A 12,085-nucleotide genomic window follows, 5' to 3' on the forward strand; every position below is an offset into this window, starting at 1 on the left:
TTCCAGAAGTTTAAGAATATTAAATATGAGGTGTGTGAAGTGACGGAATCGAAAAATATTGAAAATTGAGAATTTTGGGTAGATTTTTCGAAAAATGCCTTAAAAGGCCTTGAAAAGGAGAAATCTACCAAAAATGAGTTGTATGCATCCAAATCGAAAAATTCTTTTTGCAACACCTCAATAATGTTAAATGTGAGATGAGGGAAGTTACGGTTTTGAAAAATGATGAAAATTGAGCATTTTGGGTAGATTTTTCGAAAAATGCCTTAAAAAGGCCTTGAAAAGTAGAAGTCTACCAAAAATGAGTTTTATGCAACCAAATCGAAAAATTCTTTTTGCAATAGTTCAAATGTGTTAAATGTGAGGTGCTCAAACTGACGGATTTGAAAAATGTTGAAAATTGAGTAAGTTTGGCGAAAAACACTCATTTAGGCAAAAACTAACAAATTTTCAATACTTAGCATACCTAAAAATTGTTCAAAGAGTAATTCAAGCATAGAAACCCTATAGGCATACTAGATAGACTTATTTAGACAAGTTTAAACACATAAACACATATACTAGGCACATATGCAAAAATTCACATATTTACTCAATCAAAAATGAGTTCAAAGTTCACCAAAGATTCATATCATGACCTATAATTTGTTATCCTCAAAGACATATATCTAATAGGTCAAGTGTTATAAGATTTTGCTTATTTATGCATAGAATCATATTATAGTGAGAGTATACATGCATAAGTAAGTAAGGAGAGATATGATATTCAAGTAGCTAGTAAACCTTAAATTTCATTTATGTTGGTCATTCCTAGCTCTCTTCTAATAAAACTAAATCTCTCATCACTAAGAGGCTTGGTGAAAATATCCGCTAGTTGGAAATTGGTGCTCACAAAATCTAGCATAATGTCTCCTCTTTGGATATGGTCTCTAAGGAAGTGGTGCCTTATATCAATATGCTTGGCTCTAGAATGCAAGATTGGATTCTTAGAGAGGTTAATGGCACTAGTATTGTCACACTTTATGGGTGTACATTCAAAATCAACATCAAAATCCTTAAGAGTTTGTTTCATCCAAAGTATTTGAGCACAACAACTACCGGCGGCTATGTATTCGGCTTCGGTTGTGGATAGGGCTACCGAGTTTTGTTTCTTGCTAAACCATGACACTAAAGAGTTTCCTAGAAAGTGACATGTTCCACTAGTACTTTTCCTATCCGACTTACAACCGGCAAAGTCTGCATCCGAGTAACTAATGATTTCAAAGTTTGAGTTCTTGGGATACCAAAGTCCTAGATTCATTGTGCCTATCAAGTATCTAAAGATTCTCTTAACGGCACTTAAGTGGGATTCCTTGGGACATGATTGGTACCTAGCACATAGACCAACACTAAACAAAATATCGGGTCTACTAGCGGTTAAATATAATAATGAGCCAATCATACCTCGATACTTGGTGATGTCAACATCCTTACCACTTTCATCCTTGTCCATCTTTATGGAGGTGCTCATAGGGGTTTTCATGGACTTTGCATTGGCCAAGTCAAACTTTTGAAGTAGATCCTTGATATACTTGGATTGACTTATGAAGATTCCATTCTTTTGTTGCTTTATTTGAAGTCCAAGGAAAAAGTTGAGCTCTCCCATCATGCTCATCTCGAATTCACTATGCATACACTTTGAAAATTCTTCACAAAGAACATCATTAGTAGCACCAAAAATAATATCATCAACATAGATTTGTACTATAATAATGTCTTTTGATTTTCTTTTAATAAAAAGTGTATTATCCGCTTTTCCCATTGAAAAACCATTTGAGATAAGAAAAGTGCTTAAACGATCATACCAAGCTCTAGGAGCTTGCTTTAAACCATATAATGCTTTCTTTAATTTGTAAACATGGTTAGGGTGTTTGTGATCTTGAAAACCGGGGGGTTGAGAAACATAAACCTCTTCCATAATGTATCCATTTAAGAAAGCGCTTTTAACATCCATTTGATACAAGACAAAATTCTTGTGGCATGCAAAAGCTAATAACATTCTTATGGACTCAAGTCTTGCTACCGGGGCAAAGGTCTCCTCATAATCAATTCCTTCTTCTTGATTGTAACCTTGGGCCACTAATCTAGCCTTGTTACGCACAATGACCCCATGCTCATCTACCTTATTTCTATAGACCCATTTTGTTCCAATCACCGATTGGTGTGACGGTCTTGGAACTAACTCCCAAACATCATTTCTAATAAATTGATTTATTTCTTCTTGCATAGCTAGAAGCCAAGATTCATCGAACTCGGCCTCTTTAAAATTCTTTGGTTCAATTTGAGAAATAAAAGCAATGAAATTACATAAGTTTCTAAGGGAGCTTCTAGTTGTGACTCCTTGTGAAGGATCACCTAGAATTTGGTCTATAGGATGAGCACTTTTGAACTTCCACTCATGAGGGAGGTTAGAATCCATACCTTTGCTTTCATTTACCTTTTCCTCGGGTAGTTCCTCTTTGGGAGTTTGTGATGGAGCGTTAGATGATTCTCCAATGTCAAGCTTTTGAACCTCTTCTCCCAAACCTACAACATCATCATCTACACTTTTGCTTGTAGGAGGGTTAGACTCATCAAATGCAACATGAATAGATTCTTCAACAACATTAGTTCTTTTGTTATAAATTCTATAAGCTTTACTATGTGTTGAATAACCTATAAAAATTCCAACATCGGATTTTGCATCAAATTTTCCAAGGTTGTCCTTGGTGTTCAAAATATAGCATTTACATCCAAAAACTCTAAAATATCCAATGTTGGGTTTTCTCCCTTTCCAAAGCTCATAAGGGGTTTTATTCATGTTAGGCCTATTGAAAACACGGTTCAAAATATAACAAGAAGTATTAACGGCCTCGGCCCAAAAATATTTAGGTAATGAGATTTCATTGAGCATTGACCTAGCCATTTCTTGAATTGTTCTATTCTTCCTTTCGACAACTCCATTTTGTTGTGGAGTTCTTGGAGCCGAAAAGTTATGGTTAAAACCATGTTCATCACAAAACAATTCTAAAGCATCATTGTCAAACTCTCCACCATGATCACTCCTAATGGAGGTGATTGAATACCCTTTTTCATTTTGCACACTCTTACAAAATTTAACTAGATTTTCCAAAACATCATTTTTGAGTTTCAAAAATATAACCCATGTAAATCTAGAAAAATCATCAACAATCACAAATGCATAGTATTTACCACCTAGACTAGCAATTCTTGAAGGACCAAATAAATCAATATGAAGCAATTGCAAAGGTCTAGAGGTTGAAATCTCTTTCTTGGAATGAAAAGATGTTTTAATTTGTTTTCCAAATTGGCATGCATCACAAAGTTTATCTTTAACAAAAGGAATAGATGGCAAACCAACAACAAGATCTTTTCTAACCAACTTTGAAATAGAATCCATACTAGCATGTCCTAATCTTCTATGCCACAACCAAGAATTATCATTCATAACGGTTAAACATTATCCTTCCTTTCTCCAACAAAAATAACTTCATTGGTTGAAGCATTTTCAATGGAGCATTTTGAGGATTCAAAAACAACACGAAAATCTTTATCACATAGTTGACTAATACTAAGTAAATTATGTTTAAGGTTATCAACAAGAAGCACATTTTTAATACATGGAGAGTATATGTTACCGATATCACCAATGCCCAAGATTTTTCCTTTTGAATTGTCTCCAAAAGTGACAAAGCCACTTTCCTTGCTCTTAAAACTCGAAAATCTTGATGGGTCACCGGTCATATGCTTGGAACAACCACTATCCAAGAACCACAAGCTTTTGCTCTTCCTTGTTGATTCCTACAAAAATAAAATCATTTGTTGGCCTTTGGTACCCAAACAACTTTGGGTCCTTTCTTGTTAGTTTTGGAACCCTTTGGTACCCATTTGGTCTTGCCTAGATATGCATATCTCTTTACATGACAATATGAAATAGTATGACCATCTTGGTTACAATATGTGCATGTAAAGTGTGGTAGGCTAGTTGGTTTTACAAAGAAGTTTCTCAAAAATTTTTGTTTCCTACTAGGATCATATCCAATACCACTTTTTCCAAAACCACAAGATTGACTCCCTAGCATAAGTTCATAGCCTTCTTTACCTTTTGTAAAAGTATATATGTCATTCTTAAGGCTTTTTATGTTATCATGCAATTTTCCAATTTCTTTCTTATAAGAGGAGCAAGTAGTACATTGAGATTTAGTTAAGAGTTCTTTTTCATTTAATTTCAAAATCTCAATTTCTTTTAATAGCATGTTGGTCTTTTCTCTAAGAGTTTGGTTTTTAACAAGCAATTTTCCAAAATCATTAAATAGATCCTTAAATGAACTAGACAACTCATCATATGGTATTTCTAAGTTATCATCATCATTTTCACTATCATAATCACTTTGGCTAGAAATGCTTACCCCATCATCAAGAGCCATCATGCACATGTTAGCTACTTCATTCTTCTCCTCATTGTCGGAGTCCTCCTCATCACTATTTAGCCAATCCGCCAACATTGCCCTTCCTTTGTATTTATTTTTCTTTCTCATTGGGCAATCCATCTTCATGTGACCGGGCTTCTTGCATTCGAAGCAAATTGGTGGATCATCTTTGCTCCTTCTTTCTTTTTCTTTTGAATCACTTCCTCTTTGTGGCTTCTTCCCAAAGTTCTTCTTGAATTTCATGAACTTTTTGTACTTCTTTGTGAAGAGTGCCAAGTCCTCCATGTCGCTACACATGCTATCCTCATCGTCCTCACTAATGGCACGGGAGGAGGAAGACTTGAATGCAATAGTCTTCTTTTTCTTCTCAACTTCCTCTTCATCTTGTGCACTCATGAAAATTTCATGGTTCATGAGTGAGCCAATTAGTTCTTCCAAAGGAAGTGTTGAGAGATCCTTGGCTTCTTGAATGGCAATCACTTTGCCTTGATAGGCTTTGGTGAGACTTCTCAAAATCTTGGTCACCATCTCCTTTTGTGAAAGTACCTTGCCAAGAGAATTCAAACCATTAGTGATAGTAGTGAAACGAGTATACATGTTAGCAATAGTTTCATCCGCTTTCATCTTAAAGTTCTCATATTGAGTAGAATAAATTTGAATTTTAGTTTCCTTCATAGCATTTGTTCCTTGATGAGTGACTTCAAGCATTTTCCACATATCATAAGCGGTAGAGGCTTGTTCAATATTTTTGAACACATCTCTATCCAATCCACATATAAGTGCATATTTAGCTTTAGCATTCTTAGAAAGCATTTTCTTATCTTCTTCGTCATATGCCTCATATGTCTTAATAACTTCTTTATCATTAATGACATGTTTAGGAATGTAAGGACCATTAGACACTATATGCCACAAATCATAATCGATAGATTGAAGATATGTTTCCATCCTAATTTTCCAATAGGGAAAGTCTACTCCATTAAAGAATGGTGCTCTAGTTGTGCTTAGACCTTCTAACATGTTATTTTGTGAATTACTTGGAAACGCCATGCTCTAGATTGTAAAATCTAATCAATTAAATGAGCCCTAGCTCTGATACCAATTGTTAACCCAAGATATGTTTCCAAGAGGGGGGGTGAATTGGAAATTTAAACTAATTTCGGAAATTTAAAACTTAATATGCCAAATTATGCAATAAATCAAATTTATCAAGTATAAGCAAATAATATGGCAATCAAATAGATATAGCAAATAGTTAAACTTGTAATGTAAAGAGTTGAAGGTTAAGAAATCGCAAACTCTCGAATTTTACAAGGTTCGGTAGAACTAAGCCACCTACGTCCTTGGTCTTCAAAGCTAAGGACCTAGCTTTGAGTTCAACTATCGAGCCAAGTTAGCGGGCTTGACTAACCCTTACAACCGGGAATTTTTCACCAAGGTATTTCCAAACCTCTTACAATAGTTTTCCACCACCAAGGACTATCAACCTCTTTTTCGGATTGTTGAAGTGCCAATCTCACTCTAACCGGGTTGTTTACAAAACCGGTGCCAACCTCACCTCAATTTCAATATGGGAATGTGTTTGATATTACAAGCAAAAATTACTCTAGAAGTATGATAATACAATGAGAAACCTAGAGTGATTAGCAAGCACACTTAGAAGAAATAAATACAAATTTTGGCTCAAGTGTGTGAATATGTGTTTGGATGAGTTAAACTTTGAAAGCTCTTTGAAATCAATGGATTTGGTTTGGTATATGTAATAAATGCTCAGCCAACAACCAATTTGAAGTAAAAGACGAGTTTATATAGAGTTTGGGAAAAAACTAGCCGTTTATAGCCGTTAGGGATTAATTTGCGAAGCTGTCTGCCGCGAACCGGAAGTCCGGATGAGGGAACCGGAATTCCGGTTGGAAGCAACCGGAATTCCGGTTGCCCATCCGGAATTCCGGATGGCAAACAGAGAGCAAAATCAGTTTTAAGCCTATTTTCCCATTTTTCAATTCTTTATAACTTTTAGCTCGTTTATCCGATTTCAAAAATTCCAATTGCGTTACGACCGTATCGGGATGTATTTTCTTAAAAGTGAATTTAGGATAATTATTTCTCATTTTAAAAAATCACCATTTTTTTAGTGCGTGAGTGAGCCAAATTCTATACTTATGACTTAAAGTATACTTGCAATCACTTTACAAGACTAAGAAATGAAGTTAAACCTTTATCTTGAGTTTCTTGAGTCTTGAAGTCCAATTCGGGTCGTTTCCGGAAAACTTGGTAAAATGACCATTTTGCCCTTGGTCATAATTTTGACTTTGAAGTGCTAATTCACTTTAGTTTTTGCTACAAAATCAACAAATCATTAGTAACAAATAATAATCAAATATTTGTTAATCATCAAAACAAGGAGACTTAAGAGTTTGGGTCAACAGTTGGGACTTTGGAACACTCCTAAGAACCATTTGAAAAAGAGTGAGTATAGTGAAGAAGAGAAATGAAAGGAATGGAAGGACTAAACCATTGAGAAAATACTTACCAATAACTTATGTGCAAGTTCTTAGATTTCCTAACCAAAATAAAGATTAAGGTTAGAAGGCTGAGTAGAAGACTATGAGAACTTAAAATAAAATAATACCAATGAACTAAGGTGTGGAAATACCTTGAAGACTTGTAAGACCAATCTAAACCTCGAACCGAAATACTATACAACCTTACTTCCCAAGTGTTTGATAAGCTTATAATGATCAAGCTTATGATTCCCAACCCAAGTGTTTACACTCTCACACTCACCTAGCAACTTGCAGCCTCTGAACTTAGAGCAAAAGATGAATAATGGCTGGGTAATAGGTCCTATTTATAGAGTTTAGGAATGAAAGGATCTTAATTTAACTTGAATAAAAATAATGGCTTTTTAAGTGAAAATAATTTGAATTATCGTTCAGCAGAGGCTGAAGACTCGTTCAAAAAGATGCTGGACTTATCAAGAGGTTGAAGGGTTGAATGGAAAATGATTTCAAAAACATTCAAAATATGCTGAAGGAGGCGATATATTGCCCCCTATAGGCGATATATCGCCTGGACCATTATGCCCGAGGCAAACGTGCATCGTTTCATGTTTTCCGTATCTACGTGCTGCGATATATCGGCATACGCTGATTATTTAAACACGAAATTACACATTTTTAGCTTAATTCAAATTGAGTAAACATCCTTGACTAAGCCCTCAAACGTATTCAAAGCTGCTGACTGACCTTAGAGCATTCAAATTTTACCCTTATTATATTTAATCCTCTAAATACTTAATCCTTAATCACCCATACATAACATGTGCTTAAAATCCTATTGGTTCCTATCTAAACCTTATAGTATAATAAATATTATCCTCAATATCAGTCATATTAATCAAACCTTAGGTTAAAATTAATATTCTTAAACTATAGGTTAAACTTAGAAAATCTACAAGTACTACTATGAGTGTCCAAATAAATCCCGGTCTGAACCAAAAATCCACAGTCATAAAGATAATACTATAATTACTATAATACTACTATCTAACTAGCTAAGTAAAGTTCTTGGACTCTACAATTCTCCCCTACTAAAAAGAATTTCGTCCTCGAAATTTACTTACCAAATAATTCCGGACACCGGCCTTGCATGTCCTCCTCCAACTCCCACGTTGCCTCTCATTCAGAACTATTACTCCATAGGACTTTGAATATAGGAAAGCTCTTGGACCGTAACTGCTTCATCCCCCTATCTAGGATGTTAACCGGTCGTTCCTCGTAACTTAAGTCTTTCTGGAGTGCTATTGTATCGTACTTGAGGACGTGAGATGGGTCTGACACATATTTGTGTAATATCGAGATGTGGAACACGTTGTGATTATCGGCTAGTGCTGGTGGTAGGGCTAGTCTATACGCAACTGGTCCCACTTTGTCCAATATCTCAAAAGGACCTATGAATCAGGGACTAAGCTTGCCTTTCTTCCCGAACCGCTTGACACCTTTCATAGGAGATATCTTCAGGAAGACTTGATCTCCAACTTCGAATTCCACATCGCGTCGCTTGGCATCTTCATAGCTTTTCTGACGGCTTTGAGCAGCAAGCATACGCTGTCTAATAAGCGTTACTGCTTCTTGAGCTTGTCTAACAGCTTCGGGGCCTAGAAGCTGCCTTTCTCCTACCTCGTCCCAGTGCAACGGTGATCGACACCTTCTTCCATAAAGCAACTCATAAGGTGCCATCCCGATCGTTGACTTATAGCTATTGTTGTATGAGAACTCGATCAGCGGCAAGTACTTATTCCATGATCCTCCGAAATCAAGTACACACGCGCGTAGCATATCCTCTAAAATCTGAATCGTACACTCGGACTGCCCATCTGTCTGAGGATGAAAAGTTGTACTAAGACTTAACTTAGTACCCATAGCTTGCTATAAACTTCCCCAAAATCTTGATGTAAATACCGACCCTCTATATGATACTATCGTCTTGGGGATTCCATGCAACCGTACTATCTCTTGGATGTAGATGTCTGCATATTGGTCTGCCGTGTATGAAGTTTTAACAGGCAGGAAATGAGCCGACTTGGTTAGTCTATCTATTACTATCCAAGCGGAATCATGCTGCTTATTCGTCCTTGGCAAACCCGTCACGAAGTCCATAGTTATATCGTCCCACTTCCATTCTGGTACGCTAAGCGGTTGCAATAAACCTGCAGGCCGCTGATGCTCGGCTTTCACTTGCTGGCATACAAGACATTTGGACACGAATTCTACTATGTTCTTTTTCATCCCTGGCCACCAATATACTGCCTTAACATCATGAGTCATTTTGGTAGACCCTGGATGAACTGAGTACGGGTTGTTGTGCGCTTCTTCTAGAATCGTCTTCTTAATACTTTGATCACTTGGCACGCATACCCGATCCTTATATCTCAATAATCCATGGCTAGTTATTGAGAAATCTGTAGTCTTTCCTTCTCTGACTGCATCCATGTGTGCTGCTAGTGTGTCGTCATGTCCCTGACCAATTCGTATATCCTCTAACAAAGGCGAAGAAGGGAACGTCAAAGAGCACTCCCCCAGATAAGTTGCAGATGGCTATCGATACACAAGCCCATTCCAATGATGGAGTCACCAAATAGGGTGTTGCCCAAAGTGAGGATAGGGGTTTAGATCCCCGCTTTGGGGATTTTGAGGGGACCCGTCGAGGACCTGGAAGAGGTCCAACTTGACGAAGAAGACCCGACCAGAGTTGTAAAGGTCGGGAAGAATTTAGAAGCAACCACGAAGCATGCACTGGTGGAATTTCTAAGAAAAAACCAGGAAGTTTTTGCCTGGTCACACAAAGACATGGCTGGGATAGATCCTGCAGTTATCAGCCATGTCCTAAACATTGACAAGAGTTTTCCACCCGTGCAACAGAAAAGAGGGCTACTCGATAGGGATAGATCGAAAGCCTTAAAAGAAGAAGTTGCAAGATTAAAGGAGAATGGGTTCATTAGGGTGGTGTTTAATCCATCGTGGGTCTCTAATCCAGTACTGGTTCCCAAGCCTAATGACAAATGGCGAACCTGTGTGGATTTCATAGACCTCAATAAAGCCTGCCCAAAGGATCGCTTCCCACTCCAAAGGATCGACCAGCTGGTCGATGCAACTGTAGGACATGAGATCCTCTCCTTCATGGAAGCATACTCAGGGTACAATCAGATTAGTACGCATCCCCCTGATGAGGATCACACCAGCTTTCAGACTGATACGGGATTATACTGTTATAAAGTAATGCCCTTCAGACTGAAAAACGTAGGTGCGACTTACCAGCGATTGGTTAACCACATGTTTAAGGAGTTGATAGGAGTAAATATGGAGGTGTATGTGGACGACATGCTGGTAAAGTTGAAAAAAGCAGAAGGACATGTGAAGGATTTACAAGAATGTTTCGATGTGTTGAACAAGTACCAAATGAAATTAAATCCTCTCAAATGTTCCTTCGGAGTCGGATCAGGGAAATTTTTGGGGTTCATTGTTAATTCAAGAGGAATCGAGGCCAACCCCGACAAGATAAGAGCCCTGATCGATATGAAATCGCCAGAGAAGATCAAGGATGTGCAAAGTTTAACTGGAAGAATTGCCGCGCTAAGTAGATTCATTTCCAAGTCGACGGACAAATGCGTCCCTTTCTTTAATCTACTTAGAGGCAACAAGAAATTCGAATGGACAGGAGATTGTGAGCAGGCTTTCCAAGCCCTAAAAGCCCATATGGCACAACCTCCTATTTTATCAAAGCCTATCGAAGGAGAAACTTTGTTCATCTACCTGGCGATCACCAAAGTTGCTGCTAGTGCGGTACTAGTACGAGAAGAAGAAGGCGTACAAAAGGCGGTTTACTTTGTAAGCAAGAGGCTAATCGGAGCAGAGTTGAGATATCCTCCCATCGAGAGATTAGCCTATTGTGTAATTTTGGCCTCAAGGAAACTACGTCCTTACTTCCAGGCCCATCCCATCACAGTCTTAACTGACCAGCCCCTTCGACAAGTTCTGCAAAAACCAGAGGCGGCTGGGCGTTTATTAAAATGGGCAGTCGAACTAGAGCAGTTCGATATTACATATTCACTGCGAGCAGCAGTAAAAGGACAAGTCTTGGCTGATCTTATTGTAGAGTTCACTGAGCTCCCAAACAATGAGCAGTGCGAAAAGTCTAGTGCGCCTGAGCCCCAAGATGGAGCTCCTTCGTGGAAGTTATTCACGGATGGGTCGTCCAACGAATCTCACGCAGGAGCGGGAGTGATATTGATAACGCCAGAAGGGCATCGATTTCACTGCGCTATTAGGTTCGACTTCACTGCGTCAAATAATGAAGCCGAATATGAAGCACTCCTCGCTGGGTTAAGATTGGCAAAAGACATGAGTATAAAGGTGTTGGATATTTACAGTGATTCACAGCTGGTTGTGAATCAAGTCTTGGGGGAATATCAAGCACGAGGCCTCAAAATGGTGCCCTACTTGAACAAAACTAGAGATCAGTTGGCTCAGTTTGAGAAGTATACTCTCCAGCAAATACCTCGGGATCAGAATTCGAACGCAGATGCCTTAGCCAAACTCGCGAGCGCGAAAGACGCTGACACTTTGAATATTTTGCCAATAGAAAGATTATGCGAGCCGAGCATACGAGCAGATGAAACTAATATGGAAATCCGGATGGAAGATACATGGATGGCACCATACTTAGAATATCTCACAAATGGTGTACTACCAGCAGATAGAAACAAAGCCAGAACCCTCCAAAGGCAGGCTGCTAGGTACATACTGATCGATGGTGTTCTTTACCGAAGAGGATATTCCATGCCACTGCTCAGATGTATTACACCGGAAAAGGCTAAAGAGCTGATGAAGGAAGTGCATGAAGGCTTCTGTGGGGATCACGCTGGGGGGGCAAAGTTTGGCAAAAGACATTCTGAGGCAAGGTTACTTCTAGCCGACTATGAACGAAGACTCAATGGAGTTTGTGCGAAGATGCGATAAGTGTCAGAGATTTTCCAAAATCCCACGCGCAACTCCCAACGAGTTAAAACAGATGCAGAGTCCTTGGCCTTTCGCAGTATGGGGTATAGATTTGAT

At 38.3% G+C, this 12,085-nt stretch overlaps 1 pseudogene; it reads right to left on the minus strand.

Annotated features, from left to right (window-relative positions):
- Positions 1-398: 398 nt before the first annotated feature.
- LOC133806737 (uncharacterized) lies at positions 399-5,606 on the minus strand (annotated as a pseudogene).
- Between the last annotated feature and the right edge of the window lie 6,479 nt (positions 5,607-12,085).

The sequence above is a fragment of the Humulus lupulus genome, chromosome X (assembly GCF_963169125.1).
Source record: "Humulus lupulus chromosome X, drHumLupu1.1, whole genome shotgun sequence".
Lineage (NCBI taxonomy): Eukaryota > Viridiplantae > Streptophyta > Magnoliopsida > Rosales > Cannabaceae > Humulus > Humulus lupulus.